At 46.5% G+C, this 5695-nt stretch overlaps 1 protein-coding gene across 3 annotated transcripts in view; it reads right to left on the reverse strand.

Annotated features, from left to right (window-relative positions):
* The window catches only part of far1 (fatty acyl CoA reductase 1), a 96260-nt gene extending 95603 nt beyond the window's left edge, over positions 1-657 (reverse strand). For 2 of the 3 annotated variants that reach the window (XM_043705625.1, XM_043705623.1), the window contains exon 1: positions 557-657. The gene's annotated coding sequence lies outside the window, so the exon portion shown is untranslated. The remainder of the gene's footprint in view (positions 1-556) is intronic. The other variant, XM_043705624.1, reaches the window with a different exon arrangement.
* Positions 658-5695: the final 5038 nt, after the last annotated feature.

The following is a 5695-nucleotide window of genomic DNA, read 5'->3' on the forward strand; positions in this document are numbered from 1 at the left end:
GGATCGGTGAGGGGGATGGACCTGGGCTGGGGCTCAGTGAGGGGGAGGGGGGGTGGACCTGGCCTGGGGATCGGTGAGGGGGGGGTTGCCTGGGGATCGGTGAGGGGGGGGTTGCCTGGGGATCGGTGAGGGGGGGGTTGCCTGGGGATCGGTGAGGGGGGGGTTGCCTGGGGATCGGTGAGGGGGGGGTTGCCTGGGGATCGGTGAGGGGGGGGTTGCCTGGGGATCGGTGAGGGGGGGGTTGCCTGGGGATCGGTGAGGGGGGGGTTGCCTGGGGATCGGTGAGGGGGGGGTTGCCTGGGGATCGGTGAGGGGGGGGTTGCCTGGGGATCGGTGAGGGGGGGGTTGCCTGGGGATCGGTGAGGGGGGGGTTGCCTGGGGATCGGTGAGGGGGGGGTTGCCTGGGGATCGGTGAGGGGGGGGTTGCCTGCTCTGGTCTGGCAAGAAGCTGAGAGGTTGTTTTGAGGGTGTGAGATGGTTTGGAGTCGGGGTTGAGGGGGTCTCTAATCTCCCCAGCCCTACTAGAGCGGCCCCGGTGCTGATCCGTGCCCCTTACCTGCTGGTGTTCAGGCCGATCCCTGGTCTCCCGGTCCGGCCCTGCTCTCCCCCGCCAAGCAGTACCGCCAACCTCGCGCACACCACCGGCCGCTCATTGGCCACCCTCCACCAATCGCTGCCCGTTACCGCCTTTTACCAATCGCAGAACGGATCGCCAGAATATCCAATGTCTATTGGAGAAAATGTACGTCAATCAAAGAATGGTGGGCTAATCCTCCATGTTTTCAGACCTCGCCGCTTGTACGGATTTCTATTGGGACTATATCGCTGTCAATCAAATATAGGGCGGGCGCCTTTGTTCAGTTCTAATTTACTATTGGACAAAACCGATATCAATCAACTGTGGACGACTTCAGCGGCGTGTTTAGTCTCTATTGGTTAATTTTCCGTCAACTGAGCCCTCCGTAAGAAAGAATCTCTTTTCTATTGGTAAATCCTGATGTCAGTCAAAACAAGGGCGGGCTCCAGATGCCCATCTTTGGTTTATATTGGATAGAATCGATCTTAATCAATAAATGGGCATGACTTGGAAATGTACTTGGACAGCAGATTTGGTTCCGAATGGATAATGTGCATGTCAACCAACCGAGTTTAAGTTGATTAAAGGGATGTAGTGTTTTCAATGCAGTGTAACCATCATCTTTGTGTTGTGTGGTATTCAGTTCAAGAGGGTGTAGTATCACAAATAGAGCTAGGGGTGATGTCTGATAGGGTCTCTCCATGTAAGGTGGAAATCTGGAACTCTCCCTCGCAAGCTGTTGATTTTTTATATTATTCATAAACCTTTGCCCTGATTGCCACCTCTGTCAGTATAACATTTAGAGCAAGGGTTGTTTGAGGTATACCTAAAAAGAAATGCAGATCTGAAGAAAACAAAAACAGAAATTGCTGGAGAAACTCATCAGCATTTGCCAGGAAAAAAGAGTTACCGTTTCAAGTCCCGTGACCTGCCCTCAGAACTAGAACCGGCCGGGAAATTGTGATATTTACAGTGATGACAATGGTTTGGAGGTTGGTTGAGGGAAGGAGTGAGCAGATAGGTGGAGACAGATCCCAGAGAAAAGAATAGAAATGAAAAGCAACAAGGGAAAGTAGTTCACTGTCATGATCCTCCGTTGTATATCCTTTGAACAGGACCTGTCTAATGATCAGTGGTGGAGGATTCGCCACTACAGACATTCTACAGAATATACACTTTTAATAGATAGTTTACTTCAATATGTCAATAAGCACAACTGCATGACAAGTCAGCCATAATTACAAGGACTCTCGAGAACTGAACCAATTACATCTGATTCCCAAGTGACTGGGAACTCACTGCCTCCACGCACAGACTGTGTGTGACATCTACAGAACGGCTGCAGCTATTGCAACGTCTGACTGGGGATGTACAGGGTATCCAGGGTGGCGTCCGGTGTAGAGCAACAGTGTATCAGCAGTCCGCCAGCTGCATAGAGAGCTATAACTCAATTGAAGCTTCAGCATTTTGAGTCTACTCCGAATCGTGGGAACCCAGAAGGCATAACATCAAGTCTGGAGGAGCGGGGAATCTATTAAGAAATTCACAGCTTCAAAATAAAACATTTAGTGAGGGGGGAAGGATATTAAGTCATTGGCTCAAATGCAAATTGGAAATGGCCCCTCAATGGGCACCTGTATATATACGAGGTAAAACTCTTCCAGCACCACTAATCCAGAACCTGTATATATACAAACAGGACCAGTGATTATTGGCAACAAAAGTCACCAAGTCAAAATTCTTCTGCGCATGCTCAATCATGTCACTACATTCCATGCATATTGATGTAACATTGGAGCACACACAAAATGGAGTTACAAATCACACAACACCAGGTTATAGTCCAACAGGTTTAATTGAAAGCACTAGCTTTCGGAGCGTCGCTCCTTCATCAGGTGGTTGTGTGCACAAAATGGAAATATACGTCCACATCTGCGTTTATATGTATACAGGCACCGGACAAATAGCTCTGGCAGTTGTATGGTACTGATCCTTCACCTGCGGTTTTGTGCACAACACAAACAGTGATGCATCGACAATCCCTCCTCAAAACACACTAACACTTTGTTTTAGTTATTTTCGCGCAATGGGAGAAAATGCAGCTCAGAAAATAAGGAAGCCTGATTTAGCCCAGGTTCCTCACAAGCTTTGCTTCTGCTTAGTGTTTATGTTCACAGCCTAATTATATTGATTGTACTATCTTTGTAATAGCAGCTGTTGCTGCTCCATCGTTGGGCAGTGACATCACCGAGTTCTGCAAGTACACACTGGTCGTATTCAATGATAAGAACAAACTAAAGGTTAGGTAACCAAGACAGGCAAAGGGAGTTAAGATACAGATCAACCAAGATCTAATTGAATAGTGAAAACAGCCTCAAGGGTACAAATTGTCTTCTCCTGTTTCTACGGAAGAGAAAGAATAACATGTCGTGGTGAGAAACTGTAAAAAGACTAACTGGGCTGAAAAACATTTCTAGAGAGCAACGGTCATGACCTTGTTACAGACTCTGGATTAAAGAAGCTGGGTGGGAATAATTATACTGAAAGAAATGGCAGTCCTAGCCAGCAAGCTTTAATAAAGCAATTATGTATCTGCCAATGCTAATGAAGCAGAAATAAATTGTCAGGAAATAAGGGATTTGATTTTTTAAAAACAAATAATGCTGGGTTCTCTACTTTTTGTCATTTATACAAATGATTTGGATGCGAGCATAAGAGGTATAGTTAGTAATGGGATGTGAAAAGATTCATCCCACACCTCAAATAGCCCATGAGGTGGTGGTGCAGAGTAGCTCACTGGGTCACATTAGTGAGTACTTAATAGTTAGCCACATTTGTGTGGGCTTGGAGTCACATCTCAGCCAGACCTAGCAAGAATGATAGATCTCCATTGCACCAAAAGAACTTGACAAGTGGATGGGTTTCAATAGTTCCACTACTGATTCCAGGTTTAATTTTCAGATTTCCCCATCTACAGGACAGTGTTTCAACTTATGTCTCCAATCATTAGCTTGGCCCATTAGCAGAGTTTGTATAATCCATATTACAGAGGAGGAAGTGCTGGATGTCTTGAAATGTATAAAGGTGATAAATCCCCAGGACCTGATCAGGTGTACCCGAGAACTCTGTGGGAAGCTAGAGAAGTGATTGCTGGGCCTCTTGCTGAGATATTTGTATCATCGATAGTCACAGGTGAGGTGCTGGAAGACTGGATGTTGGCTAACATGATGCCACTGTTTAAGAAGGGCGTAAAGACAAGCCAGGGGGAACTATAGACCAGTGAGCCTGATGTTGGTGGTAGGCAAGTTGTTGGAGGGAATCCTGAGGGACAGGATGTACATGTATTTGGAAAGGCAAAGACTGATTAGGGATAGTCAACCTGGCTTTGTGTATGGGAAAACATGTCTCACAAACTTGATTGAGTTTTTTGAACAAAGAGGATTGATGAGGGCAGAGTGGTAGATTTGATCTATATAGATTTCAGTAAGGCGTTCAACAAGGGTCCCCATGGGAGGCTGGTTAGCAAGGTTAGATTTCACGGAATAGAGGGAGAACTTGCCATTTGGATGCAGAATTGGCTCAAAGGTAGAAGACAGAAGATGGTGGTGGAGGGTTGTTTTTCACACTGGAGGCCTGTGACCAGTGGAGTGCCACTGGGTCCTCTACTTTTTGTCATTTATATTAATGATTTGAGGTATAATGATTAGTAAGTTTACAGATGACACCTAAATTGGAGGTGTAGTGGACAGCGAAGAAGGTTACCTTCGATTACAAAAGGATCTTGATCAGATGGGCCAATGGGCCGAGAAGTGGCAGATGGAGTTTAATTCAGATAAATGCAAGGTGCTGCATTTTGGGAAAGCAAATCTTAACAGGACTTATTCACTTAATGGTAAGGTCCTAGGGAGTGTTGCTGAACAAAGAGACCTTGGAGTGCAAGTTCATAGCTCCTTGAAAGTGGAGTCGCAGGTAGATAGGATAGTGAAGAAGACGTTTGGTATGCTTTATTTTATTGGTCAGAGTATTGAGTACAGGAGTTGAGAGGTCATGTTGCGGCTGTACAGGACATTGGTTAGGCCACTGTTGGAATATTGCGTGCAATTCTGGTCTTCTTCCTATCGGAAAGATGTTGTGAAACTTGAAAGGTTTCAGAAAAGATTTACAAGGATGTTGCCAAGGTTGGTGGATTTGAGCTATGGGAGAGGCTGAACAGGCTGGGGCTGTTTTCCCTGGAACATCGGAGGTTGAGGATGACCTTATAGAGTTTTACAGAATTATGAGGGGCATGGATAGGATAAAAAGACAAAGCCTTTTCCCTGGGGCCACAGAGTCCAGAACTAGAGGGCATAGGTTTAAGGTGAGAGGGGAAAGATATAAAAGGGACCTATGGGGCAACTTTTTCACACAGAGGGTGGTACGTGTATGGAATGAGCTGCCAGAGGAAGTGGTGGAGACTGGTACCATTGCAACATTTAAAAGGCATTTGGATGGGTATATGAATAGGAAGGGTTTGGAGGAATATGGGCCAGGTGCTGGCAGGTGGGACTAGATTGGGTTGGGATATCTGGTCAGCATGGACGGGTTGGACTGAAGGGACTGTTTCCATGCTGTACATCTCTATGACTATGGCTCTACTGTAAACCCCAAGCCTATGTTGGTGTGCCATGGGAAAATTGAACATCTAAGACAGCCCTTTAAGTAGAATTATTTAAGGGAAGAGCACAGCAGGTCAGGCAACATCCAAGGAGCAGGAGAATCGACATTTTGGGCAAGAGCCCTTCATCAGGAATGAGGCTTGTGAGCTAATGAGGTGGAGAGGTAAATGGGAGGGGATGGGGCTGGGGGCAAGGTAGTTGAGAATGTAATATGTCGATGAAGGTCGATGAATTGGAAGGTTGGATCTTGGATAAGGTGGGGGGGAGAGGAAATGAGGAAATTGGTGAAATCCACATTGATGCCATGTGGTTGAAGGGTGCCAAGGCAGAAGATGAGGAATTATTCCTCGAAGTGTCAGGTGGTTAGGGGTTGGTGATGGAGGAGGTCCAGGAGAAAGTGAGGTCTGCAGGTGCTGGAGATCAAAGTTGAAACTTTATTGCTGGAACAGCACAGCAGGTCAGG

Source organism: Chiloscyllium plagiosum, chromosome 16 (assembly GCF_004010195.1).
Source record: "Chiloscyllium plagiosum isolate BGI_BamShark_2017 chromosome 16, ASM401019v2, whole genome shotgun sequence".
Classification (NCBI taxonomy): Eukaryota; Metazoa; Chordata; class Chondrichthyes; order Orectolobiformes; family Hemiscylliidae; genus Chiloscyllium; species Chiloscyllium plagiosum.